The sequence below is a fragment of the Dermacentor variabilis genome, chromosome 10 (genome assembly GCF_050947875.1).
Source record: "Dermacentor variabilis isolate Ectoservices chromosome 10, ASM5094787v1, whole genome shotgun sequence".
Taxonomy (NCBI): Eukaryota; Metazoa; Arthropoda; class Arachnida; order Ixodida; family Ixodidae; genus Dermacentor; species Dermacentor variabilis.
The window spans coordinates 114,638,358-114,665,096 of record NC_134577.1 but is presented as its reverse complement, the minus strand read 5'-3'; the positions used below and the strand labels follow the sequence as shown (position 1 = coordinate 114,665,096).

Genomic DNA, 26,739 nt, shown 5'->3' with positions numbered 1-26,739 from the left:
CAGCGAACAACCCCAAACGGAGTGATCAACGTACACGACGCGTGCGTGTATTGTTCACGGAAAGACTGCCGCGTACGTGCTGTATGCTGTAGCAATACATTCGGTGACTGCAAAACATAGCAGCACGATACAGGTGCAGTTGTAAACCGCACATTCTCGCCATCGGCCATACCATGCTGAATACGCCGGTTCTCGTCTGATCCCCGAAGCTATTCAGCATTGGGCTCGGTCAGTACTTGGGAGGGGGACCACCTGGGAACGCCGAGTGCTGATGGCACCGTTCTTTTTGCTTTTTATTGCGTGCTTCTGTGACGTCTTGTTTTTTATTTTCATTTGCACAACGTGTGGGTGGTTGCATTTACTGTAACTTACGTTCAACTGGAGCCTGCTGGTAGAGCCAACGCCGAAGTGTAACACCAACAATTTTCAGGCCACTACACGATATTGTACGCGGAATGATGACGGTGGTAAGCGGTATACGTAATGATGCAAAATTTAGTCGCACAAGCTTCTAACCGCTTACTTATCACACCCGCATACAGCTCAACGACAACGAATCAATAAAGTGGCACCTTGTGGGCTGCAACGCGCGCAAGATCTGGCGCTCGCCCTCTTGCTTTTGTGAGCACTAGCACGCACGCATGCAGCGAACAACCACAAACGGAGTGATCAACGTACACGACGCGTGCGTGTATTGTTCACGGAAAGACTGCCGCGTACGTGCTGTATGCTGTAGCAATACATTCGGTGACTGCACAACATAGCAGCACGATACAGGTGCAGTTCTAAACAGCACATTCTCGCCATCGGCCATACCATGCTGAATACGCCGGTTCTCGTCCGATCGCCGAAGCTATTCAGCATTGGGCTCGGTCAGTACTTGGGAGGGGGACCACCTGGGAACACCGAGTGCTGATGGCACCGTTCTTTTTGCTTTTTTATTGCGTGCTTCTGTGACGTCTTGTTTTTTTTTTCATTTGCACAACGTGTGGGTGGTTGCATTTACTGTAACTTACGTTCAACTGGAGCCTGCTGGTAGAGCCAACGCCGAAGTGTAACACCAACAATATTCAGGCCACTACACGATATTGTACGCGGAATGATGACGGTGGTAAGCGGTATAGGTAATGATGCAAAATTTAGTCGCATAAGCTTCTAACCGCTTACTTATCACACCCGCATACAGCTCAATGACAACGCATCAATAAAGTGGCACCTTGTGGGCTGCAACGCGCGCATGATCTGGCGCTCGCCCTCTTGCTTTTGTGAGCACTAGCACGCACGCATGCAGCGAACAACCACAAACGGAGTGATCAACGTACACGACGCGTGCGTGTATTGTTCACGGAAAGACTGCCGCGTACGTGCTGTATGCTGTAGCAATACATTCGGCGACTGCACAACATAGCAGCACGATACAGGTGCAGTCGTAAACAGCACATTCTCGCCATCGGCCATACCATGCTGAATACGCCGGTTCTCGTCCGATCCCCGAAGCTAAGCAGCATTGGGCTCGGTCAGTACTTGGGAGGGAGACCACCTGGGAACACCGAGTGCTGATGGCACCGTTGTTTTTGCTTTTTTATTGCGTGCTTCTGTGACGTCTTGTTTTTTTTTTTTCATTTGCACAACGTGTGGGTGGTTGCATTTACTGTAACTTACGTTCAACTGGAGCCTGCTGGTAGAGCCAACGCCGAAGTGTAACACCAACAATATTCCGGCCAACACACGATATTGTACGCGGAATGATGACGGTGGTAAGCGGTATACGTAATGATGCAAAATTTAGTCGCACAAGCTTCTAACCGCTTACTTATCACACCCGCATACAGCTCAATGACAACGCATCAATAAAGTGGCACCTTGTGGGCTGCAACGCGCGCAAAATGTGGCGCTCGCCCTCTTGTTTTTGTGAGCACTACCAAGCACGCATGCAGCGAACAACCACAAACGGAGTGATCAACGTACACGACGCGTGCGTGTATTGTTCACGGAAAGACTGCCGCGTACGTGCTGTATGCTGTAGCAATACATTCGGCGACTGCACAACATAGCAGCACGATACAGGTGCAGTTGTAAACAGCACATTCTCGCCATCGGCCATACCATGCTGAATACGCCGGTTCTCGTCCGATCCCCGAAGCTAAGCAGCATTGGGCTCGGTCAGTACTTGGGAGGGGGACCACCTGGGAACACCGAGTGCTGATGGCACCGTTCTTTTTGCTTTTTTATTGCGTGCTTCTGTGACGTCTTGTTTTTTTTTTCATTTGCACAACGTGTGGGTGGTTGCATTTACTGTAACTTACGTTCAACTGGAGCCAGCTGGTAGAGCCAACGCCGAAGTGTAACACCAACAATATTCAGGCCACTGCACGATATTGTGCGCGGAATGATGACGGTGGTAAGCGGTATACGTAATGATGCAAAATTTAGTCGCACAAGCTTCTAACCGCTTACTTATCACACCCGCATACAGCTCAATGACAACGCATCAATAAAGTGGCACCTTGTGGGCTGCAACGCGCGCGAAATGTGGCGCTCGCCCTCTTGTTTTTGTGAGCACTAGCACGCACGCATGCAGCGAACAACCCCAAACGGAGTGATCAACGTACACGACGCGTGCGTGTATTGTTCACGGAAAGACTGCCGCGTACGTGCTGTATGCTGTAGCAATACATTCGGTGACTGCACAAAATAGCAGCACGATACAGGTGCAGTTGTAAACAGCACATTCTCGCCATCGGCCATACCATGCTGAATACGCCGGTTCTCGTCTGATCCCCGAAGCTATTCAGCATTGGGCTCGGTCAGTACTTGGGAGGGGGACCACCTGGGAACACCGAGTGCTGATGGCACCGTTCTTTTTGCTTTTTATTGCGTGCTTCTGTGACGTCTTGTTTTTTATTTTCATTTGCACAACGTGTGGGTGGTTGCATTTACTGTAACTTACGTTCATGTGGAGCCTGCTGGTAGAGCCAACGCCGAAGTGTAACACCAACAATATTCAGGCCACTACACGATATTGTACGCGGAATGATGACGGTGGTAAGCGGTATACGTAATGATGCAAAATTTAGTCGCACAAGCTTCTAACCGCTTACTTATCACACCCGCATACAGCTCAATGACAACGAATCAATAAAGTGGCACCTTGTGGGCTGCAACGCGCGCAAGATCTGGCGCTCGCCCTCTTGCTTTTGTGAGCACTAGCACGCACGCATGCAGCGAACAACCACAAACGGAGTGATCAACGTACACGACGCGTGCGTGTATTGTTCACGGAAAGACTGCCGCGTACGTGCTGTATGCTGTAGCAATACATTCGGTGACTGCACAACATAGCAGCACGATACAGGTGCAGTTGTAAACAGCACATTCTCGCCATCGGCCATACCATGCTGAATACGCCGGTTCTCGTCCGATCCCCGAAGCTATTCAGCATTGGGCTCGGTCAGTACTTGGGAGGGGGACCACCTGGGAACACCGAGTGCTGATGGCACCGTTCTTTCTGCTTTTTTTATTGCGTGCTTCTGTGACGTCTTGTTTTTTTTTCATTTGCACAACGTGTGGGTGGTTGCATTTACTGTAACTTACGTTCAACTGGAGCCTGCTGGTAGAGCCAACGCCGAAGTGTAACACCAACAATATTCAGGCCACTACACGATATTGTACGCGGAATGATGACGGTGGTAAGCGGTATACGTAATGATGCAAAATTTAGTCGCACAAGTTTCTAACCGCTTACTTATCACACCCGCATACAGCTCAATGACAACGCATCAATAAAGTGGCACCTTGTGGGCTGCAACGCGCGCAAGATCTGGCGCTCGCCCTCTTGCTTTTGTGAGCACTAGCACGCACGCATGCAGCGAACAACCACAAACGGAGTGATCAACGTACACGACGCGTGCGTGTATTGTTCACGGAAAGACTGCCGCGTACGTGCTGTATGCTGTAGGAATACATTCGGCGACTGCACAACATAGCAGCACGATAAAGGTGCAGTCGTAAACAGCACATTCTCGCCATCGGCCATACCATGTTGAATACGCCGGTTCTCGTCCGATCCCCGAAGCTAAGCAGCATTGGGCTCGGTCAGTACTTGGGAGGGAGACCACCTGGGAACACCGAGTGCTCATGGCACCGTTCTTTTTGCTTTTTTATTGCGTGCTTCTGTGACGTCTTGTTTTTTTTTTTCATTTGCACAACGTGTGGGTGGTTGCATTTACTGTAACTTACGTTCAACTGGAGCCTGCTGGTAGAGCCAACGCCGAAGTGTAACACCAACAATATTCCGGCCAACACACGATATTGTACGCGGAATGATGACGGTGGTAAGCGGTATACGTAATGATGCAAAATTTAGTCGCACAAGCTTCTAACCGCTTACTTATCACACCCGCATACAGCTCAATGACAACGCATCAATAAAGTGGCACCTTGTGGGCTGCAACGCGCGCAAAATGTGGCGCTCGCCCTCTTGTTTTTGTGAGCACTAGCAAGCACGCATGCAGCGAACAACCACAAACGGAGTGATCAACGTACACGACGCGTGCGTGTATTGTTCACGGAAAGACTGCCGCGTACGTGCTGTATGCTGTAGCAATACATTCGGCGACTGCACAACATAGCAGCACGATACAGGTGCAGTCGTAAACAGCACATTCTCGCCATCGGCCATACGATGCTGAATACGCCGGTTCTCGTTCGATCCCCGAAGCTAAGCAGCATTGGGCTCGGTCACTACTTGGGAGGGAGACCACCTGGGAACACCGAGTGCTGTTGGCACCGTTCTTTTTGCTTTTTTGTTTCGTGCTTCTGTGACGTCTTGTCTTTTTTTTCATTTGCACAACGTGTGGGTGGTTGCATTTACTGTAACTTACGTTCAACTGGAGCCTGCAGGTAGAGCCAACGCCGAAGTGTAACACCAACAATATTCAGGCCACTACACGATATTGTACGCGGAATGATGACGGTGGTAAGCGGTATACGTAATGATGCAAAATTTAGTCGCACAAGCTTCTTACCGCTTACTTATCACACCCGCATACAGCTCAATGACAACGCATCAATAAAGTGGCACCTTGTGGGCTGCAACGCGCGCAAAATGTGGCGCTCGCCCTCTTGTTTTTGTGAGCACTAGCAAGCACGCATGCAGCGAACAACCACAAACGGAGTGATCAACGTACACGACGCGTGCGTGTATTGTTCACGGAAAGACTGCCGCGTACGTGCTGTATGCTGTAGCAATACATTCGGCGACTGCACAACATAGCAGCACGATACAGGTGCAGTCGTAAACAGCACATTCTCGCCATCGGCCATACGATGCTGAATACGCCGGTTCTCGTTCGATCCCCGAAGCTAAGCAGCATTGGGCTCGGTCAGTACTTGGGAGGGAGACCACCTGGGAACACCGAGTGCTGTTGGCACCGTTCTTTTTGCTTTTTTGTTTCGTGCTTCTGTGACGTCTTGTCTTTTTTTTCATTTGCACAACGTGTGGGTGGTTGCATTTACTGTAACTTACGTTCAACTGGAGCCTGCTGGTAGAGCCAACGCCGAAGTGTAACACCAACAATATTCAGGCCACTACACGATATTGTACGCGGAATGATGACGGTGGTAAGCGGTATACGTAATGATGCAAAATTTAGTCGCACAAGCTTCTTACCGCTTACTTATCACACCCGCATACAGCTCAATGACAACGCATCAATAAAGTGGCACCTTGTGGGCTGCAACGCGCGCAAGATCTGGCGCTCGCCCTCTTGCTTTTGTGAGCACTAGCACGCACGCATGCAGCGAACAACCACAAACGGAGTGATCAACGTACACGACGCGTGCGTGTATTGTTCACGGAAAGACTGCCGCGTACGTGCTGTATGCTGTAGGAATACATTCGGCGACTGCACAACATAGCAGCACGATAAAGGTGCAGTCGTAAACAGCACATTCTCGCCATCGGCCATACCATGTTGAATACGCCGGTTCTCGTCCGATCCCCGAAGCTAAGCAGCATTGGGCTCGGTCAGTACTTGGGAGGGAGACCACCTGGGAACACCGAGTGCTGATGGCACCGTTCTTTTTGCTTTTTTATTGCGTGCTTCTGTGACGTCTTGTTTTTTTTTTCATTTGCACAACGTGTGGGTGGTTGCATTTACTGTAACTTACGTTCAACTGGAGCCTGCTGGTAGAGCCAACGCCGAAGTGTAACACCAACAATATTCCGGCCAACACACGATATTGTACGCGGAATGATGACGGTGGTAAGCGGTATACGTAATGATGCAAAATTTAGTCGCACAAGCTTCTAACCGCTTACTTATCACACCCGCATACAGCTCAATGACAACGCATCAATAAAGTGGCACCTTGTGGGCTGCAACGCGCGCAAAATGTGGCGCTCGCCCTCTTGTTTTTGTGAGCACTAGCAAGCACGCATGCAGCGAACAACCACAAACGGAGTGATCAACGTACACGACGCGTGCGTGTATTGTTCACGGAAAGACTGCCGCGTACGTGCTGTATGCTGTAGCAATACATTCGGCGACTGCACAACATAGCAGCACGATACAGGTGCAGTTGTAAACAGCACATTCTCGCCATCGGCCATACCATGCTGAATACGCCGGTTCTCGTCCGATCCCCGAAGCTAAGCAGCATTGGGCTCGGTCAGTACTTGGGAGGGGGACCACCTGGGAACACCGAGTGCTGATGGCACCGTTCTTTTTGCTTTTTTATTGCGTGCTTCTGTGACGTCTTGTTTTTTTTTTCATTTGCACAACGTGTGGGTGGTTGCATTTACTGTAACTTACGTTCAACTGGAGCCAGCTGGTAGAGCCAACGCCGAAGTGTAACACCAACAATATTCAGGCCACTGCACGATATTGTGCGCGGAATGATGACGGTGGTAAGCGGTATACGTAATGATGCAAAATTTAGTCGCACAAGCTTCTAACCGCTTACTTATCACACCCGCATACAGCTCAATGACAACGCATCAATAAAGTGGCACCTTGTGGGCTGCAACGCGCGCGAAATGTGGCGCTCGCCCTCTTGTTTTTGTGAGCACTAGCACGCACGCATGCAGCGAACAACCCCAAACGGAGTGATCAACGTACACGACGCGTGCGTGTATTGTTCACGGAAAGACTGCCGCGTACGTGCTGTATGCTGTAGCAATACATTCGGTGACTGCACAAAATAGCAGCACGATACAGGTGCAGTTGTAAACAGCACATTCTCGCCATCGGCCATACCATGCTGAATACGCCGGTTCTCGTCTGATCCCCGAAGCTATTCAGCATTGGGCTCGGTCAGTACTTGGGAGGGGGACCACCTGGGAACACCGAGTGCTGATGGCACCGTTCTTTTTGCTTTTTATTGCGTGCTTCTGTGACGTCTTGTTTTTTATTTTCATTTGCACAACGTGTGGGTGGTTGCATTTACTGTAACTTACGTTCATGTGGAGCCTGCTGGTAGAGCCAACGCCGAAGTGTAACACCAACAATATTCAGGCCACTACACGATATTGTACGCGGAATGATGACGGTGGTAAGCGGTATACGTAATGATGCAAAATTTAGTCGCACAAGCTTCTAACCGCTTACTTATCACACCCGCATACAGCTCAATGACAACGAATCAATAAAGTGGCACCTTGTGGGCTGCAACGCGCGCAAGATCTGGCGCTCGCCCTCTTGCTTTTGTGAGCACTAGCACGCACGCATGCAGCGAACAACCACAAACGGAGTTATCAACGTACACGACGCGTGCGTGTATTGTTCACGGAAAGACTGCCGCGTACGTGCTGTATGCTGTAGCAATACATTCGGTGACTGCACAACATAGCAGCACGATACAGGTGCAGTTGTAAACAGCACATTCTCGCCATCGGCCATACCATGCTGAATACGCCGGTTCTCGTCCGATCCCCGAAGCTATTCAGCATTGGGCTCGGTCAGTACTTGGGAGGGGGACCACCTGGGAACACCGAGTGCTGATGGCACCGTTCTTTCTGCTTTTTTATTGCGTGCTTCTGTGACGTCTTGTTTTTTTTTTCATTTGCACAACGTGTGGGTGGTTGCATTTACTGTAACTTACGTTCAACTGGAGCCTGCTGGTAGAGCCAACGCCGAAGTGTAACACCAACAATATTCAGGCCACTACACGATATTGTACGCGGAATGATGACGGTGGTAAGCGGTATACGTAATGATGCAAAATTTAGTCGCACAAGCTTCTAACCGCTTACTTATCACACCCGCATACAGCTCAATGACAACGCATCAATAAAGTGGCACCTTGTGGGCTGCAACGCGCGCAAGATCTGGCGCTCGCCCTCTTGCTTTTGTGAGCACTAGCACGCACGCATGCAGCGAACAACCACAAACGGAGTGATCAACGTACACGACGCGTGCGTGTATTGTTCACGGAAAGACTGCCGCGTACGTGCTGTATGCTGTAGGAATACATTCGGCGACTGCACAACATAGCAGCACGATAAAGGTGCAGTCGTAAACAGCACATTCTCGCCATCGGCCATACCATGTTGAATACGCCGGTTCTCGTCCGATCCCCGAAGCTAAGCAGCATTGGGCTCGGTCAGTACTTGGGAGGGAGACCACCTGGGAACACCGAGTGCTCATGGCACCGTTCTTTTTGCTTTTTTATTGCGTGCTTCTGTGACGTCTTGTTTTTTTTTTCATTTGCACAACGTGTGGGTGGTTGCATTTACTGTAACTTACGTTCAACTGGAGCCTGCTGGTAGAGCCAACGCCGAAGTGTAACACCAACAATATTCCGGCCAACACACGATATTGTACGCGGAATGATGACGGTGGTAAGCGGTATACGTAATGATGCAAAATTTAGTCGCACAAGCTTCTAACCGCTTACTTATCACACCCGCATACAGCTCAATGACAACGCATCAATAAAGTGGCACCTTGTGGGCTGCAACGCGCGCAAAATGTGGCGCTCGCCCTCTTGTTTTTGTGAGCACTAGCAAGCACGCATGCAGCGAACAACCACAAACGGAGTGATCAACGTACACGACGCGTGCGTGTATTGTTCACGGAAAGACTGCCGCGTACGTGCTGTATGCTGTAGCAATACATTCGGCGACTGCACAACATAGCAGCACGATACAGGTGCAGTTGTAAACAGCACATTCTCGCCATCGGCCATACGATGCTGAATACGCCGGTTCTCGTTCGATCCCCGAAGCTAAGCAGCATTGGGCTCGGTCAGTACTTGGGAGGGAGACCACCTGGGAACACCGAGTGCTGTTGGCACCGTTCTTTTTGCTTTTTTGTTTCGTGCTTCTGTGACGTCTTGTCTTTTTTTTCATTTGCACAACGTGTGGGTGGTTGCATTTACTGTAACTTACGTTCAACTGGAGCCTGCTGGTAGAGCCAACGCCGAAGTGTAACACCAACAATATTCAGGCCACTACACGATATTGTACGCGGAATGATGACGGTGGTAAGCGGTATACGTAATGATGCAAAATTTAGTCGCACAAGCTTCTTACCGCTTACTTATCACACCCGCATACAGCTCAATGACAACGCATCAATAAAGTGGCACCTTGTGGGCTGCAACGCGCGCAAAATGTGGCGCTCGCCCTCTTGTTTTTGTGAGCACTAGCACGCACGCATACAGCGAACAACCACAAACGGAGTGATCAACGTACACGACGCGTGCGTGTATTGTTCACGGAAAGACTGCCGCGTACATGCTGTATGCTGTAGCAATACATTCGGCGACTGCACGACATAGCAGCACGATACAGGTGCAGTCGTAAACAGCCCATTCTCGCCATCGGCCATAACATGCTGAATACGCCGGTTCTCGTCCGATCCCCGAAGCTAAGCAGCATTGGGCTCGGTCAGTACTTGGGAGGGAGACCACCTGGGAACACCGAGTGCTGATGGCACCGTTATTTTTGCTTTTTTATTGCGTGCTTCTGTGGCGTCTTGTTTTTTTTTTTTTACATTTGCACAACGTATGGGTGGTTGCATTTTCGGTAACTTACGTTCAACTGGAGCCTGCTGGTAGAGCCAACGCCGAAGTGTAACACCAACAATATTCAGGCCACTACACGATATTGTACGCGGAATGATGACGGTGGTAAGCGGTATACGTAATGATGCAAAATTTAGTCGCACAAGCTTCTAAGCGCTTACTTATCACACCCGCATACAGCTCGATGACAACGCATCAATAAAGTGGCACCTTGTGGGTTGCAACGCGCGCAAAATCTGGCGCTCGCCCTCTTGTTTTTGTGAGCACTAGCACGCACGCATGCAGCGAACAACCACAAACGGAGTGATCAACGTACACGACGCGTGCGTGTATTGTTCACGGAAAGACTGCCGCGTACGTGCTGTATGCTGTAGCAATACATTCGGCGACTGCACAACATAGCAGCACCATACAGGTGCAGTCGTAAACAGCACATTCTCGCCATCGGCCATACCATGCTGACTACGCCGGTTCTCGTCCGATCCCCGAAGCTAAGCAGCATTGGGCTCGGTCAGTACTTGGGAGGGCGACCACCTGGGAACACCGAGTGCTGATGGCACCGTTCTTTTTGCTTTTTTATTACTTGCTTCTATGACGCCTTTTTTTTCATTTGCACAACGTGTGGGTGGTTTCATTTACTGTAACTTACGTTCAACTGGAGCCTGCTGGTAGAGCCCACGGCGAAGTGTAACACCAACAATATTCAGGCCACTACACGATATTGTACGCGGAATGATGACGGTGGTAAGCGGTATACGTAATGATGCAAAATTTAGTCGCACAAGCTTCTAACCGCTTACGTATCACACCCGCATAGAGCTCAATGACAACGCATCAATAAAGTGGCACCTTGTGGGCTGCAACGCGCGCAAAATGTGGCGCTCGCCCTCTTGTTTTTGTAAGCACTAGCACACACGCATGCAGCGAACAACCATAAACGGAGGGATCAACGTACACGATGCGTGCGTGTATTGTTCACGGAAAGACTGCCGCGTACGTGCTGTATGCTGTAGCAATACATTCGGCGACTGCACAACATAGCAGCACGATACAGGTGCAGTCGTAAACAGCACATTCTCGCCATTGGCCATACCATGCTGAATACGCCGGTTCTCGTCCGATCCCCGAAGCTAAGCAGCATTGGGCTCGGTCAGTACTTGGGAGGGCGACCACCTGGGAACACCGAGTGCTGATGGCAGCGTTCTTTTTGCTTTTTTATTACTTGCTTCTATGACGCCTTTTTTTTTCATTTGCACAACGTGTGGGTGGTTGCATTTACTGTAACTTACGTTCAACTGGAGCCTGCTTGTAGAGCCAACGGCGAAGTGTAACACCAACAATATTCAGGCCACTACACGATATTGTACGCGGAATGATGACGGTGGTAAGCGGTATACGTAATGATGCAAAATTTAGTCGCACAAGCTTCTAACCGCTTACGTATCACACCCGCTTACAGCTCAATGACAACGCATCAATAAAGTGGCACCTTGTGTGCTGCAACGCGCGCAAAATGTGGCGCTCGCCCTCTTGTTTTTGTAAGCACTAGCACACACGCATGCAGCGAACAACCATAAACGGAGTGATCAACGTACACGATGCGTGCGTGTATTGTTCACGGAAAGACTGCCGCGTACGTGCTGTATGCTGTAGCAATAAATTCGGCGACTGCACAACATAGCAGCACGATACAGGTGCAGTCGTAAACAGCACATTCTCGCCATTGGCGATACCATGCTGAATACGCCGGTTCTCGTCCGATCCCCGAAGCTAAGCAGCATTGAGCTCGGTCAGTACTTGGAAGGGAGACCACCTGGGAACACCGAGTGCTGATTGCACCGTTCTTTTTGCTTTTTTATTGCGTGCTTCTGTGACGTCTTGTTTTTTTTTTCATTTGCACAACGTGTGGGTGGTTGCATTTACTGTAACTTACGTTCAACTGGAGCCTGCTGGTAGAGCCAACGGCGAAGTGTAACACCAACAATATTCAGGCCACTACACGATATTGTACGCGGAATGATGACGGTGGTAAGCGGTATACGTAATGATGCAAAATTTAGTCGCACAAGCTTCTAACCGCTTACTTATCACACCCGCATACAGCTCAATGACAACGCATCAATAAAGTGGCACCTTGTGGGCTGCAACGCGCGCAAGATCTGGCGCTCGCCCTCTTGCTTTTGTGAGCACTAGCACGCACGCATGCAGCGAACAACCACAAACGGAGTGATCAACGTACACGACGCGTGCGTGTATTGTTCACGGAAAGACTGCCGCGTACGTGCTGTATGCTGTAGCAATACATTCGGCGACTGCACAACATAGCAGCACGATACAGGTGCAGTCGTAAACAGCACATTCTCGCCATCGGCCAAACCATGCTGAATACGCCGGTTCTCGTCCGATCCCCGAAGCTAAGCAGCATTGGGCTCGGTCAGTACTTGGGAGGGAGACCACCTGGGAACACCGAGTGCTGATGGCACCGTTCTTTTTGGTTTTTTATTGCGTGCTTCTGTGACGTCTTGTTTTTTTTTTTCATTTGCAGAACGTGTGGGTGGTTGCATTTACTGTAACTTACGTTCAACTGGAGCCTGCTGGTAGAGCCAACGCCGAAGTGTAACACCAACAATATTCCGGCCAACACACGATATTGTACGCGGAATGATGACGGTGGTAAGCGGTATACGTAATGATGCAAAATTTAGTCGCACAAGCTTCTAACCGCTTACTTATCACACCCGCATACAGCTCAATGACAACGCATCAATAAAGTGGCACCTTGTGGGCTGCAACGCGCGCAAAATGTGGCGCTCGCCCTCTTGTTTTTGTGAGCACTAGCAAGCACGCTTGCAGCGAACAACCACAAACGGAGTGATCAACGTACACGACGCGTGCGTGTATTGTTCACGGAAAGACTGCCGCGTACGTGCTGTATGCTGTAGCAATACATTCGGCGACTGCACAACATAGCAGCACGATACAGGTGCAGTTGTAAACAGCACATTCTCGCCATCGGCCATACCATGCAGAATACGCCGGTTCTCGTCCGATCCCCGAAGCTAAGCAGCATTGGGCTCGGTCAGTACTTGGGAGGGCGACCACCTGGGAACACCGAGTGCTGATGGCACCGTTCTTTTTGCTTTTTTATTGCGTGCTTCTGTGACGTCTTGTTTTTTTTTTTCATTTGCACAACGTGTGGGTGGTTGCATTTACTGTAACTTACGTTCAACTGGAGCCAGCTGGTAGAGCCAACGCCGAAGTGTAACACCAACAATATTCAGGCCACTGCACGATATTGTGCGCGGAATGATGACGGTGGTAAGCGGTATACGTAATGATGCAAAATTTAGTCGCACAAGCTTCTAACCGCTTACTTATCACACCCGCATACAGCTCAATGACAACGCATCAATAAAGTGGCACCTTGTGGGCTGCAACGCGCGCGAAATGTGGCGCTCGCCCTCTTGTTTTTGTGAGCACTAGCACGCACGCATGCAGCGAACAACCCCAAACGGAGTGATCAACGTACACGACGCGTGCGTGTATTGTTCACGGAAAGACTGCCGCGTACGTGCTGTATGCTGTAGCAATACATTCGGTGACTGCACAACATAGCAGCACGATACAGGTGCAGTTGTAAACAGCACATTCTCGCCATCGGCCATACCATGCTGAATACGCCGGTTCTCGTCTGATCCCCGAAGCTATTCAGCATTGGGCTCGGTCAGTACTTGGGAGGGGGACCACCTGGGAACACCGAGTGCTGATGGCACCGTTCTTTTTGCTTTTTATTGCGTGCTTCTGTGACGTCTTGTTTTTTATTTTCATTTGCACAACGTGTGGGTGGTTGCATTTACTGTAACTTACGTTCAACTGGAGCCTGCTGGTAGAGCCAACGCCGAAGTGTAACACCAACAATATTCAGGCCACTACACGATATTGTACGCGGAATGATGACGGTGGTAAGCGGTATACGTAATGATGCAAAATTTAGTCGCACAAGCTTCTAACCGCTTACTTATCACACCCGCATACAGCTCAATGACAACGAATCAATAAAGTGGCACCTTGTGGGCTGCAACGCGCGCAAGATCTGGCGCTCGCCCTCTTGCTTTTGTGAGCACTAGCACGCACGCATGCAGCGAACAACCACAAACGGAGTGATCAACGTACACGACGCGTGCGTGTATTGTTCACGGAAAGACTGCCGCGTACGTGCTGTATGCTGTAGCAATACATTCGGTGACTGCACAACATAGCAGCACGATACAGGTGCAGTTGTAAACAGCACATTCTCGCCATCGGCCATACCATGCTGAATACGCCGGTTCTCGTCCGATCCCCGAAGCTATTCAGCATTGGGCTCGGTCAGTACTTGGGAGGGGGACCACCTGCGAACACCGAGTGCTGATGGCACCGTTCTTTTTGCTTTTTTATTGCGTGCTTCTGTGACGTCTTGTTTTTTTTTTCATTTGCACAACGTGTGGGTGGTTGCATTTACTGTAACTTACGTTCAACTGGAGCCTGCTGGTAGAGCCAACGCCGAAGTGTAACACCAACAATATTCAGGCCACTACACGATATTGTACGCGGAATGATGACGGTGGTAAGCGGTATACGTAATGATGCAAAATTTAGTCGCACAAGCTTCTAACCGCTTACTTATCACACCCGCATACAGCTCAATGACAACGCATCAATAAAGTGGCACCTTGTGGGCTGCAACGCGCGCAAGATCTGGCGCTCGCCCTCTTGCTTTTGTGAGCACTAGCACGCACGCATGCAGCGAACAACCACAAACGGAGTGATCAACGTACACGACGCGTGCGTGTATTGTTCACGGAAAGACTGCCGCGTACGTGCTGTATGCTGTAGGAATACATTCGGCGACTGCACAACATAGCAGCACGATAAAGGTGCAGTCGTAAACAGCACATTCTCGCCATCGGCCATACCATGTTGAATACGCCGGTTCTCGTCCGATCCCCGAAGCTAAGCAGCATTGGGCTCGGTCAGTACTTGGGAGGGAGACCACCTGGGAACACCGAGTGCTCATGGCACCGTTCTTTTTGCTTTTTTATTGCGTGCTTCTGTGACGTCTTGTTTTTTTTTTCATTTGCACAACGTGTGGGTGGTTGCATTTACTGTAACTTACGTTCAACTGGAGCCTGCTGGTAGAGCCAACGCCGAAGTGTAACACCAACAATATTCCGGCCAACACACGATATTGTACGCGGAATGATGACGGTGGTAAGCGGTATACGTAATGATGCAAAATTTAGTCGCACAAGCTTCTAACCGCTTACTTATCACACCCGCATACAGCTCAATGACAACGCATCAATAAAGTGGCACCTTGTGGGCTGCAACGCGCGCAAAATGTGGCGCTCGCCCTCTTGTTTTTGTGAGCACTAGCAAGCACGCATGCAGCGAACAACCACAAACGGAGTGATCAACGTACACGACGCGTGCGTGTATTGTTCACGGAAAGACTGCCGCGTACGTGCTGTATGCTGTAGCAATACATTCGGCGACTGCACAACATAGCAGCACGATACAGGTGCAGTCGTAAACAGCACATTCTCGCCATCGGCCATACGATGCTGAATACGCCGGTTCTCGTTCGATACCCGAAGCTAAGCAGCATTGGGCTCGGTCAGTACTTGGGAGGAAGACCACCTGGGAACACCGAGTGCTGTTGGCACCGTTCTTTTTGCTTTTTTGTTTCGTGCTTCTGTGACGTCTTGTCTTTTTTTTTCATTTGCACAACGTGTGGGTGGTTGCATTTACTGTAACTTACGTTCAACTGGAGCCTGCTGGTAGAGCCAACGCCGAAGTGTAACACCAACAATATTCAGGCCACTACACGATATTGTACTCGGAATGATGACGGTGGTAAGCGGTATACGTAATGATGCAAAATTTAGTCGCACAAGCTTCTTACCGCTTACTTATCACACCCGCATACAGCTCAATGACAACGCATCAATAAAGTGGCACCTTGTGGGCTGCAACGCGCGCAAAATGTGGCGCTCGCCCTCTTGTTTTTGTGAGCACTAGCACGCACGCATACAGCGAACAACCACAAACGGAGTGATCAACGTACACGACGCGTGCGTGTATTGTTCACGGAAAGACTGCCGCGTACATGCTGTATGCTGTAGCAATACATTCGGCGACTGCACGACATAGCAGCACGATACAGGTGCAGTCGTAAACAGCCCATTCTCGCCATCGGCCATAACATGCTGAATACGCCGGTTCTCGTCCGATCCCCGAAGCTAAGCAGCATTGGGCTCGGTCAGTACTTGGGAGGGAGACCACCTGGGAACACCGAGTGCTGATGGCACCGTTATTTTTGCTTTTTTATTGCGTGCTTCTGTGGCGTCTTGTTTTTTTTTTTACATTTGCACAACGTGTGGGTGGTTGCATTTTCTGTAACTTACGTTCAACTGGAGCCTGCTGGTAGAGCCAACGCCGAAGTGTAACACCAACAATATTCAGGCCACTACACGATATTGTACGCGGAATGATGACGGTGGTAAGCGGTATACGTAATGATGCAAAATTTAGTCGCACAAGCTTCTAAGCGCTTACTTATCACACCCGCATACAGCTCGATGACAACGCATCAATAAAGTGGCACCTTGTGGGTTGCAACGCGCGCAAAATCTGGCGCTCGCCCTCTTGTTTTTGTGAGAACTAGCACGCACGCATGCAGCGAACAACCACAAACGGAGTGATCAACGTACACGACGCGTGCGTGTATTGTTCACGGAAAGACTGCCGCGTACGTGCTGTATGCTGTAGCAATACATTCGGCGACTGCACAACATAGCAGCACCATACAGGTGCAGTCGTAAACAGCACATTCTCGCCATCGGCCATACCATGCTGACTACGCCGGTTCTCGTCCGATCCCCGAAGCTAAGCAGCATTGGGCTCGGTCAGTACTTGGGAGGGCGACCACCTGGGAACACCGAGTGCTGATGGCACCGTTCTTTTTGTTTTTTATTACTTGCTTCTATGACGCCTTTTTTTTTCATTTGCACAACGTGTGGGTGGTTTCATTTACTGTAACTTACGTTCAACTGGAGCCTGCTGGTAGAGCCCACGGCGAAGTGTAACACCAACAATATTCAGGCCACTACACGATATTGTACGCGGAATGATGACGGTGGTAAGCGGTATACGTAATGATGTAAAATTTAGTCGCACAAGCTTCTAACCGCTTACGTATCACACCCGCATACAGCTCAATGACAACGCATCAATAAAGTGGCACCTTGTGGGCTGCAACGCGCGCAAAATGTGGCGCTCGCCCTCTTGTTTTTGTAAGCACTAGCACACACGCATGCAGCGAACAACCATAAACGGAGTGATCAACGTACACGATGCGTGCGTGTATTGTTCACGGAAAGACTGCCGCGTACGTGCTGTATGCTGTAGCAATACATTCGGCGACTGCACAACATAGCAGCACGATACAGGTGCAGTCATAAACAGCACATTCTCGCCATTGGCCATACCATGCTGAATACGCCGGTTCTCGTCCGATCCCCGAAGCTAAGCAGCATTGGGCTCGGTCAGTACTTGGGAGGGCGACCACCTGGGAACACCGAGTGCTGATGGCAGCGTTCTTTTTGCTTTTTTATTACTTGCTTCTATGACGCCTTTTTTTTTTCATTTGCACAACGTGTGGGTGGTTGCATTTACTGTAACTTACGTTCAACTGGAGCCTGCTGGTAGAGCCAACGGCGAAGTGTAACACCAACAATATTCAGGCCACTACACGATATTGTACGCGGAATGATGACGGTGGTAAGCGGTATACGTAATGATGCAAAATTTAGTCGCACAAGCTTCTAACCGCTTACGTATCACACCCGCTTACAGCTCAATGACAACGCATCAATAAAGTGGCACCTTGTGTGCTGCAACGCGCGCAAAATGTGGCGCTCGCCCTCTTGTTTTTGTAAGCACTAGCACACACGCATGCAGCGAACAACCATAAACGGAGTGATCAACGTACACGATGCGTGCGTGTATTGTTCACGGAAAGACTGCCGCGTACGTGCTGTATGCTGTAGCAATACATTCGGTGACTGCACAACATAGCAGCACGATACAGGTGCAGTTGTAAACAGCACATTCTCGCCATCGGCCATACCATGCTGAATACGCCGGTTCTCGTCCGATCCCCGAAGCTATTCAGCATTGGGCTCGGTCAGTACTTGGGAGGGGGACCACCTGGGAACACCGAGTGCTGATGGCACCGTTCTTTTTGCTTTTTTATTGCGTGCTTCTGTGACGTCTTGTTTTTTTTTTCATTTGCACAACGTGTGGGTGGTTGCATTTACTGCAACTTACGTTCAACTGGAGCCTGCTGGTAGAGCCAACGCCGAAGTGTAACACCAACAATATTCAGGCCACTACACGATATTGTACGCGGAATGATGACGGTGGTAAGCGGTATACGTAATGATGCAAAATTTAGTCGCACAAGCTTCTAACCGCTTACTTATCACACCCGCATACAGCTCAATGACAACGCATCAATAAAGTGGCACCTTGTGGGCTGCAACGCGCGCAAGATCTGGCGCTCGCCCTCTTGCTTTTGTGAGCACTAGCACGCACGCATGCAGCGAACAACCACAAACGGAGTGATCAACGTACACGACGCGTGCGTGTATTGTTCACGGAAAGACTGCCGCGTACGTGCTGTATGCTGTAGGAATACATTCGGCGACTGCACAACATAGCAGCACGATAAAGGTGCAGTCGTAAACAGCACATTCTCGCCATCGGCCATACCATGTTGAATACGCCGGTTCTCGTCCGATCCCCGAAGCTAAGCAGCATTGGGCTCGGTCAGTACTTGGGAGGGAGACCACCTGGGAACACCGAGTGCTCATGGCACCGTTCTTTTTGCTTTTTTATTGCGTGCTTCTGTGACGTCTTGTTTTTTTTTTCATTTGCACAACGTGTGGGTGGTTGCATTTACTGTAACTTACGTTCAACTGGAGCCTGCTGGTAGAGCCAACGCCGAAGTGTAACACCAACAATATTCCGGCCAACACACGATATTGTACGCGGAATGATGACGGTGGTAAGCGGTATACGTAATGATGCAAAATTTAGTCGCACAAGCTTCTAACCGCTTACTTATCACACCCGCATACAGCTCAATGACAACGCATCAATAAAGTGGCACCTTGTGGGCTGCAACGCGCGCAAAATGTGGCGCTCGCCCTCTTGTTTTTGTGAGCACTAGCAAGCACGCATGCAGCGAACAACCACAAACGGAGTGATCAACGTACACGACGCGTGCGTGTATTGTTCACGGAAAGACTGCCGCGTACGTGCTGTATGCTGTAGCAATACATTCGGCGACTGCACAACATAGCAGCACGATACAGGTGCAGTCGTAAACAGCACATTCTCGCCATCGGCCATACGATGCTGAATACGCCGGTTCTCGTTCGATACCCGAAGCTAAGCAGCATTGGGCTCGGTCAGTACTTGGGAGGAAGACCACCTGGGAACACCGAGTGCTGTTGGCACCGTTCTTTTTGCTTTTTTGTTTCGTGCTTCTGTGACGTCTTGTCTTTTTTTTCATTTGCACAACGTGTGGGTGGTTGCATTTACTGTAACTTACGTTCAACTGGAGCCTGCTGGTAGAGCCAACGCCGAAGTGTAACACCAACAATATTCAGGCCACTACACGATATTGTACTCGGAATGATGACGGTGGTAAGCGGTATACGTAATGATGCAAAATTTAGTCGCACAAGCTTCTTACCGCTTACTTATCACACCCGCATACAGCTCAATGACAACGCATCAATAAAGTGGCACCTTGTGGGCTGCAACGCGCGCAAAATGTGGCGCTCGCCCTCTTGTTTTTGTGAGCACTAGCACGCACGCATACAGCGAACAACCACAAACGGAGTGATCAACGTACACGACGCGTGCGTGTATTGTTCACGGAAAGACTGCCGCGTACGTGCTGTATGCTGTAGCAATACATTCGGCGACTGCACGACATAGCAGCACGATACAGGTGCAGTCGTAAACAGCCCATTCTCGCCATCGGCCATAACATGCTGAATACGCCGGTTCTCGTCCGATCCCCGAAGCTAAGCAGCATTGGGCTCGGTCAGTACTTGGGAGGGAGACCACCTGGGAACACCGAGTGCTGATGGCACCGTTCTTTTTGCTTTTTTGTTTCGTGCTTCTGTGACGTCTTGTCTTTTTTTTTCATTTGCACAACGTGTGGGTGGTTGCATTTACTGTAACTTACGTTCAACTGGAGCCTGCTGGTAGAGCCAACGCCGAAGTGTAACACCAACAATATTCAGGCCACTACACGATATTGTACTCGGAATGATGACGGTGGTAAGCGGTATACGTAATGATGCAAAATTTAGTCGCACAAGCTTCTTACCGCTTACTTATCACACCCGCATACAGCTCGATGACAACGCATCAATAAAGTGGCACCTTGTGGGTTGCAACGCGCGCAAAATCTGGCGCTCGCCCTCTTGTTTTTGTGAGCACTAGCACGCACGCATGCAGCGAACAACCACAAACGGAGTGATCAACGTACACGACGCGTGCGTGTATTGTTCACGGAAAGACTGCCGCGTACGTGCTGTATGCTGTAGCAATACATTCGGCGACTGCACAACATAGCAGCACCATACAGGTGCAGTCGTAAACAGCACATTCTCGCCATCGGCCATACCATGCTGACTACGCCGGTTCTCGTCCGATCCCCGAAGCTAAGCAGCATTGGGCTCGGTCAGTACTTGGGAGGGCGACCACCTGGGAACACCGAGTGCTGATGGCACCGTTCTTTTTGTTTTTTATTACTTGCTTCTATGACGCCTTTTTTTTCATTTGCACAACGTGTGGGTGGTTTCATTTACTGTAACTTACGTTCAACTGGAGCCTGCTGGTAGAGCCCACGGCGAAGTGTAACACCAACAATATTCAGGCCACTACACGATATTGTACGCGGAATGATGACGGTGGTAAGCGGTATACGTAATGATGTAAAATTTAGTCGCACAAGCTTCTAACCGCTTACGTATCACACCCGCATACAGCTCAATGACAACGCATCAATAAAGTGGCACCTTGTGGGCTGCAACGCGCGCAAAATGTGGCGCTCGCCCTCTTGTTTTTGTAAGCACTAGCACACACGCATGCAGCGAACAACCATAAACGGAGTGATCAACGTACACGATGCGTGCGTGTATTGTTCACGGAAAGACTGCCGCGTACGTGCTGTATGCTGTAGCAATACATTCGGCGACTGCACAACATAGCAGCACGATACAGGTGCAGTCGTAAACAGCACATTCTCGCCATTGGCCATACCATGCTGAATACGCCGGTTCTCGTCCGATCCCCGAAGCTAAGCAGCATTGGGCTCGGTCAGTACTTGGGAGGGCGACCACCTGGGAACACCGAGTGCTGATGGCAGCGTTCTTTTTGCTTTTTTATTACTTGCTTCTATGACGCCTTTTTTTTTCATTTGCACAACGTGTGGGTGGTTGCATTTACTGTAACTTACGTTCAACTGGAGCCTGCTGGTAGAGCCAACGGCGAAGTGTAACACCAACAATATTCAGGCCACTACACGATATTGTACGCGGAATGATGACGGTGGTAAGCGGTATACGTAATGATGCAAAATTTAGTCGCACAAGCTTCTAACCGCTTACGTATCACACCCGCTTACAGCTCAATGACAACGCATCAATAAAGTGGCACCTTGTGTGCTGCAACGCGCGCAAAATGTGGCGCTCGCCCTCTTGTTTTTGTAAGCACTAGCACACACGCATGCAGCGAACAACCATAAACGGAGTGATCAACGTACACGATGCGTGCGTGTATTGTTCACGGAAAGACTGCCGCGTACGTGCTGTATGCTGTAGCAATAAATTCGGCGACTGCACAACATAGCAGCACGATACAGGTGCAGTCGTATACAGCACATTCTCGCCATTGGCCATACCATGCTAAATACGCCGGTTCTCGTCCGATCCCCGAAGCTAAGCAGCATTGGGTCGGTCAGTACTTGGAAGGGAGACCACCTGGGAACGCCGAGTGCTGATTGCACCGTTCTTTTTGCTTTTTTATTGCCTGCTTCTGTGACGTCATGTTCTTTTTTTTTTCATTTGCACAACGTGTGGGTGGTTGCATTTACTGTAACTTACGTTCAACTGGAGCCTGCTGGTAGAGCCAACGCCGAAGTGTAACACCAACAATATTCAGGCCACTACATGATATTGTACGCGGAATGATGACGGTGGTAAGCGGTAAACGTAATGATGCAAAATTTAGTCGCACAAGCTTCTAACCGCTTACTTATCACACCCGCATACAGCTCAATGACAACGCATCAATAAAGTGGCACCTTGTGGGCTGCAACGCGCGCAAAATGTGGCGCTCGCGCTCTTGTTTTTGTGAGCACTAGCACGCACGCATGCAGCGAACAACCACAAACGGAGTGATGAACGTACACGACGCGTGCGTGTATTGTTCACGGAAAGACTGCCGCGTACGTGCTGTATGCTGTAGCAATACATTCGGTGACTGCACAACATAGCAGCACGATACAGGTGCAGTTGTAAACAGCACATTCTCGCCATCGGCCATACCATGCTGAATACGCCGGTTCTCGTCTGATCCCCGAAGCTATTCAGCATTGGGCTCGGTCAGTACTTGGGAGGGGGACCACCTGGGAACACCGAGTGCTGATGGCACCGTTCTTTTTGCTTTTTATTGCGTGCTTCTGTGACGTCTTGTTTTTTATTTTCATTTGCACAACGTGTGGGTGGTTGCATTTACTGTAACTTACGTTCAACTGGAGCCTGCTGGTAGAGCCAACGCCGAAGTGTAACACCAACAATATTCAGGCCACTACACGATATTGTACGCGGAATGATGACGGTGGTAAGCGGTATACGTAATGATGCAAAATTTAGTCGCACAAGCTTCTAACCGCTTACTTATCACACCCGCATACAGCTCAATGACAACGAATCAATAAAGTGGCACCTTGTGGGCTGCAACGCGCGCAAGATCTGGCGCTCGCCCTCTTGCTTTTGTGAGCACTAGCACGCACGCATGCAGCGAACAACCACAAACGGAGTGATCAACGTACACGACGCGTGCGTGTATTGTTCACGGAAAGACTGCCGCGTACGTGCTGTATGCTGTAGCAATACATTCGGTGACTGCACAACATAGCAGCACGATACAGGTGCAGTTGTAAACAGCACATTCTCGCCATCGGCCATACCATGCTGAATACGCCGGTTCTCGTCCGATCCCCGAAGCTATTCAGCATTGGGCTCGGTCAGTACTTGGGAGGGGGACCACCTGGGAACACCGAGTGCTGATGGCACCGTTCTTTTTGCTTTTTTATTGCGTGCTTCTGTGACGTCTTGTTTTTTTTTTCATTTGCACAACGTGTGGGTGGTTGCATTTACTGTAACTTACGTTCAACTGGAGCCTGCTGGTAGAGCCAACGCCGAAGTGTAACACCAACAATATTCAGGCCACTACACGATATTGTACGCGGAATGATGACGGTGGTAAGCGGTATACGTAATGATGCAAAATATAGTCGCACAAGCTTCTAACCGCTTACTTATCACACCCGCATACAGCTCAATGACAACGCATCAATAAAGTGGCACCTTGTGGGCTGCAACGCGCGCAAGATCTGGCGCTCGCCCTCTTGCTTTTGTGAGCACTAGCACGCACGCATGCAGCGAACAACCACAAACGGAGTGATCAACGTACACGACGCGTGCGTGTATTGTTCACGGAAAGACTGCCGCGTACGTGCTGTATGCTGTAGGAATACATTCGGCGACTGCACAACATAGCAGCACGATAAAGGTGCAGTCGTAAACAGCACATTCTCGCCATCGGCCATACCATGTTGAATACGCCGGTTCTCGTCCGATCCCCGAAGCTAAGCAGCATTGGGCTCGGTCAGTACTTGGGAGGGAGACCACCTGGGAACACCGAGTGCTCATGGCACCGTTCTTTTTGCTTTTTTATTGCGTGCTTCTGTGACGTCTTGTTTTTTTTTTTCATTTGCACAACGTGTGGGTGGTTGCATTTACTGTAACTTACGTTCAACTGGAGCCTGCTGGTAGAGCCAACGCCGAAGTGTAACACCAACAATATTCAGGCCACTACACGATATTGTACTCGGAATGATGACGGTGGTAAGCGGTATACGTAATGATGCAAAATTTAGTCGCACAAGCTTCTTACCGCTTACTTATCACACCCGCATACAGCTCAATGACAACGCATCAATAAAGTGGCACCTTGTGGGCTGCAACGCGCGCAAAATGTGGCGCTCGCCCTCTTGTTTTTGTGAGCACTAGCACGCACGCATACAGCGAACAACCACAAACGGAGTGATCAACGTACACGACGCGTGCGTGTATTGTTCACGGAAAGACTGCCGCGTACGTGCTGTATGCTGTAGCAATACATTCGGCGACTGCACGACATAGCAGCACGATACAGGTGCAGTCGTAAACAGCCCATTCTCGCCATCGGCCATAACATGCTGAATACGCCGGTTCTCGTCCGATCCCCGAAGCTAAGCAGCATTGGGCTCGGTCAGTACTTGGGAGGGAGACCACCTGGGAACACCGAGTGCTGATGGCACCGTTCTTTTTGCTTTTTTGTTTCGTGCTTCTGTGACGTCTTGTCTTTTTTTTTCATTTGCACAACGTGTGGGTGGTTGCATTTACTGTAACTTACGTTCAACTGGAGCCTGCTGGTAGAGCCAACGCCGAAGTGTAACACCAACAATATTCAGGCCACTACACGATATTGTACTCGGAATGATGACGGTGGTAAGCGGTATACGTAATGATGCAAAATTTAGTCGCACAAGCTTCTTACCGCTTACTTATCACACCCGCATACAGCTCGATGACAACGCATCAATAAAGTGGCACCTTGTGGGTTGCAACGCGCGCAAAATCTGGCGCTCGCCCTCTTGTTTTTGTGAGCACTAGCACGCACGCATGCAGCGAACAACCACAAACGGAGTGATCAACGTACACGACGCGTGCGTGTATTGTTCACGGAAAGACTGCCGCGTACGTGCTGTATGCTGTAGCAATACATTCGGCGACTGCACAACATAGCAGCACCATACAGGTGCAGTCGTAAACAGCACATTCTCGCCATCGGCCATACCATGCTGACTACGCCGGTTCTCGTCCGATCCCCGAAGCTAAGCAGCATTGGGCTCGGTCAGTACTTGGGAGGGCGACCACCTGGGAACACCGAGTGCTGATGGCACCGTTCTTTTTGTTTTTTATTACTTGCTTCTATGACGCCTTTTTTTTCATTTGCACAACGTGTGGGTGGTTTCATTTACTGTAACTTACGTTCAACTGGAGCCTGCTGGTAGAGCCCACGGCGAAGTGTAACACCAACAATATTCAGGCCACTACACGATATTGTACGCGGAATGATGACGGTGGTAAGCGGTATACGTAATGATGTAAAATTTAGTCGCACAAGCTTCTAACCGCTTACGTATCACACCCGCATACAGCTCAATGACAACGCATCAATAAAGTGGCACCTTGTGGGCTGCAACGCGCGCAAAATGTGGCGCTCGCCCTCTTGTTTTTGTAAGCACTAGCACACACGCATGCAGCGAACAACCATAAACGGAGTGATCAACGTACACGATGCGTGCGTGTATTGTTCACGGAAAGACTGCCGCGTACGTGCTGTATGCTGTAGCAATACATTCGGCGACTGCACAACATAGCAGCACGATACAGGTGCAGTCGTAAACAGCACATTCTCGCCATTGGCCATACCATGCTGAATACGCCGGTTCTCGTCCGATCCCCGAAGCTAAGCAGCATTGGGCTCGGTCAGTACTTGGGAGGGCGACCACCTGGGAACACCGAGTGCTGATGGCAGCGTTCTTTTTGCTTTTTTATTACTTGCTTCTATGACGCCTTTTTTTTTTCATTTGCACAACGTGTGGGTGGTTGCATTTACTGTAACTTACGTTCAACTGGAGCCTGCTGGTAGAGCCAACGGCGAAGTGTAACACCAACAATATTCAGGCCACTACACGATATTGTACGCGGAATGATGACGGTGGTAAGCGGTATACGTAATGATGCAAAATTTAGTCGCACAAGCTTCTAACCGCTTACGTATCACACCCGCTTACAGCTCAATGACAACGCATCAATAAAGTGGCACCTTGTGTGCTGCAACGCGCGCAAAATGTGGCGCTCGCCCTCTTGTTTTTGTAAGCACTAGCACACACGCATGCAGCGAACAACCATAAACGGAGTGATCAACGTACACGATGCGTGCGTGTATTGTTCACGGAAAGACTGCCGCGTACGTGCTGTATGCTGTAGCAATAAATTCGGCGACTGCACAACATAGCAGCACGATACAGGTGCAGTCGTATACAGCACATTCTCGCCATTGGCCATACCATGCTAAATACGCCGGTTCTCGTCCGATCCCCGAAGCTAAGCAGCATTGGGTCGGTCAGTACTTGGAAGGGAGACCACCTGGGAACACCGAGTGCTGATTGCACCGTTCTTTTTGCTTTTTTATTGCCTGCTTCTGTGACGTCATGTTCTTTTTTTTTTCATTTGCACAACGTGTGGGTGG

General features: G+C 49.9%; 13 non-coding genes and 29 pseudogenes across 13 annotated transcripts; all 42 read left to right on the top strand.

The window, feature by feature from the left end:
* The first annotated feature begins 158 nt into the window (after positions 1-158).
* LOC142562256 (5S ribosomal RNA) lies at positions 159-277 on the top strand (annotated as a pseudogene).
* A 525-nt stretch (positions 278-802) lies between these two features.
* Positions 803-921, top strand: LOC142561769 (5S ribosomal RNA; annotated as a pseudogene).
* A 525-nt stretch (positions 922-1,446) lies between these two features.
* On the top strand, positions 1,447-1,565 carry LOC142562682 (5S ribosomal RNA). Its single transcript, XR_012824000.1, has one exon. It is a non-coding gene; the product is annotated as a 5S ribosomal RNA (ribosomal RNA).
* A 527-nt stretch (positions 1,566-2,092) lies between these two features.
* On the top strand, positions 2,093-2,211 carry LOC142562773 (5S ribosomal RNA). Its single transcript, XR_012824086.1, has one exon. It is a non-coding gene; the product is annotated as a 5S ribosomal RNA (ribosomal RNA).
* A 525-nt stretch (positions 2,212-2,736) lies between these two features.
* On the top strand, positions 2,737-2,855 carry LOC142562131 (5S ribosomal RNA; annotated as a pseudogene).
* Positions 2,856-3,380: 525 nt separating this feature from the next.
* On the top strand, positions 3,381-3,499 carry LOC142562024 (5S ribosomal RNA; annotated as a pseudogene).
* A 525-nt stretch (positions 3,500-4,024) lies between these two features.
* LOC142561905 (5S ribosomal RNA) lies at positions 4,025-4,143 on the top strand (annotated as a pseudogene).
* Positions 4,144-4,669: 526 nt separating this feature from the next.
* Positions 4,670-4,788, top strand: LOC142562343 (5S ribosomal RNA; annotated as a pseudogene).
* Positions 4,789-5,313: 525 nt separating this feature from the next.
* On the top strand, positions 5,314-5,432 carry LOC142561895 (5S ribosomal RNA; annotated as a pseudogene).
* Positions 5,433-5,957: 525 nt separating this feature from the next.
* Positions 5,958-6,076, top strand: LOC142562924 (5S ribosomal RNA). The gene has a single exon (XR_012824234.1). It is a non-coding gene; the product is annotated as a 5S ribosomal RNA (ribosomal RNA).
* A 525-nt stretch (positions 6,077-6,601) lies between these two features.
* LOC142562771 (5S ribosomal RNA) lies at positions 6,602-6,720 on the top strand. Its single transcript, XR_012824084.1, has one exon. It is a non-coding gene; the product is annotated as a 5S ribosomal RNA (ribosomal RNA).
* Positions 6,721-7,245: 525 nt separating this feature from the next.
* On the top strand, positions 7,246-7,364 carry LOC142562129 (5S ribosomal RNA; annotated as a pseudogene).
* A 525-nt stretch (positions 7,365-7,889) lies between these two features.
* Positions 7,890-8,008, top strand: LOC142562023 (5S ribosomal RNA; annotated as a pseudogene).
* Positions 8,009-8,533: 525 nt separating this feature from the next.
* Positions 8,534-8,652, top strand: LOC142561904 (5S ribosomal RNA; annotated as a pseudogene).
* Positions 8,653-9,177: 525 nt separating this feature from the next.
* On the top strand, positions 9,178-9,296 carry LOC142561894 (5S ribosomal RNA; annotated as a pseudogene).
* A 525-nt stretch (positions 9,297-9,821) lies between these two features.
* Positions 9,822-9,940, top strand: LOC142561592 (5S ribosomal RNA; annotated as a pseudogene).
* Positions 9,941-10,469: 529 nt separating this feature from the next.
* On the top strand, positions 10,470-10,588 carry LOC142561026 (5S ribosomal RNA). The gene has a single exon (XR_012823557.1). It is a non-coding gene; the product is annotated as a 5S ribosomal RNA (ribosomal RNA).
* A 520-nt stretch (positions 10,589-11,108) lies between these two features.
* On the top strand, positions 11,109-11,227 carry LOC142562971 (5S ribosomal RNA). The gene has a single exon (XR_012824279.1). It is a non-coding gene; the product is annotated as a 5S ribosomal RNA (ribosomal RNA).
* Positions 11,228-11,748: 521 nt separating this feature from the next.
* On the top strand, positions 11,749-11,867 carry LOC142562291 (5S ribosomal RNA; annotated as a pseudogene).
* Positions 11,868-12,392: 525 nt separating this feature from the next.
* Positions 12,393-12,511, top strand: LOC142561081 (5S ribosomal RNA). Its single transcript, XR_012823610.1, has one exon. It is a non-coding gene; the product is annotated as a 5S ribosomal RNA (ribosomal RNA).
* Positions 12,512-13,037: 526 nt separating this feature from the next.
* On the top strand, positions 13,038-13,156 carry LOC142561402 (5S ribosomal RNA; annotated as a pseudogene).
* Positions 13,157-13,682: 526 nt separating this feature from the next.
* On the top strand, positions 13,683-13,801 carry LOC142562128 (5S ribosomal RNA; annotated as a pseudogene).
* A 525-nt stretch (positions 13,802-14,326) lies between these two features.
* LOC142562257 (5S ribosomal RNA) lies at positions 14,327-14,445 on the top strand (annotated as a pseudogene).
* A 525-nt stretch (positions 14,446-14,970) lies between these two features.
* Positions 14,971-15,089, top strand: LOC142561903 (5S ribosomal RNA; annotated as a pseudogene).
* A 525-nt stretch (positions 15,090-15,614) lies between these two features.
* On the top strand, positions 15,615-15,733 carry LOC142562473 (5S ribosomal RNA; annotated as a pseudogene).
* Positions 15,734-16,259: 526 nt separating this feature from the next.
* LOC142561591 (5S ribosomal RNA) lies at positions 16,260-16,378 on the top strand (annotated as a pseudogene).
* A 527-nt stretch (positions 16,379-16,905) lies between these two features.
* Positions 16,906-17,024, top strand: LOC142561024 (5S ribosomal RNA). The gene has a single exon (XR_012823555.1). It is a non-coding gene; the product is annotated as a 5S ribosomal RNA (ribosomal RNA).
* A 520-nt stretch (positions 17,025-17,544) lies between these two features.
* On the top strand, positions 17,545-17,663 carry LOC142562970 (5S ribosomal RNA). Its single transcript, XR_012824278.1, has one exon. It is a non-coding gene; the product is annotated as a 5S ribosomal RNA (ribosomal RNA).
* A 522-nt stretch (positions 17,664-18,185) lies between these two features.
* LOC142562022 (5S ribosomal RNA) lies at positions 18,186-18,304 on the top strand (annotated as a pseudogene).
* Positions 18,305-18,829: 525 nt separating this feature from the next.
* On the top strand, positions 18,830-18,948 carry LOC142561902 (5S ribosomal RNA; annotated as a pseudogene).
* Positions 18,949-19,473: 525 nt separating this feature from the next.
* Positions 19,474-19,592, top strand: LOC142562472 (5S ribosomal RNA; annotated as a pseudogene).
* A 525-nt stretch (positions 19,593-20,117) lies between these two features.
* On the top strand, positions 20,118-20,236 carry LOC142561590 (5S ribosomal RNA; annotated as a pseudogene).
* A 526-nt stretch (positions 20,237-20,762) lies between these two features.
* On the top strand, positions 20,763-20,881 carry LOC142561023 (5S ribosomal RNA). Its single transcript, XR_012823554.1, has one exon. It is a non-coding gene; the product is annotated as a 5S ribosomal RNA (ribosomal RNA).
* Positions 20,882-21,400: 519 nt separating this feature from the next.
* Positions 21,401-21,519, top strand: LOC142562969 (5S ribosomal RNA). The gene has a single exon (XR_012824277.1). It is a non-coding gene; the product is annotated as a 5S ribosomal RNA (ribosomal RNA).
* A 521-nt stretch (positions 21,520-22,040) lies between these two features.
* Positions 22,041-22,158, top strand: LOC142562513 (5S ribosomal RNA; annotated as a pseudogene).
* Positions 22,159-22,686: 528 nt separating this feature from the next.
* LOC142562127 (5S ribosomal RNA) lies at positions 22,687-22,805 on the top strand (annotated as a pseudogene).
* Positions 22,806-23,330: 525 nt separating this feature from the next.
* LOC142562021 (5S ribosomal RNA) lies at positions 23,331-23,449 on the top strand (annotated as a pseudogene).
* Positions 23,450-23,974: 525 nt separating this feature from the next.
* LOC142561901 (5S ribosomal RNA) lies at positions 23,975-24,093 on the top strand (annotated as a pseudogene).
* A 526-nt stretch (positions 24,094-24,619) lies between these two features.
* Positions 24,620-24,738, top strand: LOC142561589 (5S ribosomal RNA; annotated as a pseudogene).
* A 526-nt stretch (positions 24,739-25,264) lies between these two features.
* LOC142561022 (5S ribosomal RNA) lies at positions 25,265-25,383 on the top strand. Its single transcript, XR_012823553.1, has one exon. It is a non-coding gene; the product is annotated as a 5S ribosomal RNA (ribosomal RNA).
* Positions 25,384-25,902: 519 nt separating this feature from the next.
* On the top strand, positions 25,903-26,021 carry LOC142562966 (5S ribosomal RNA). The gene has a single exon (XR_012824275.1). It is a non-coding gene; the product is annotated as a 5S ribosomal RNA (ribosomal RNA).
* A 522-nt stretch (positions 26,022-26,543) lies between these two features.
* On the top strand, positions 26,544-26,661 carry LOC142562504 (5S ribosomal RNA; annotated as a pseudogene).
* Positions 26,662-26,739: the final 78 nt, after the last annotated feature.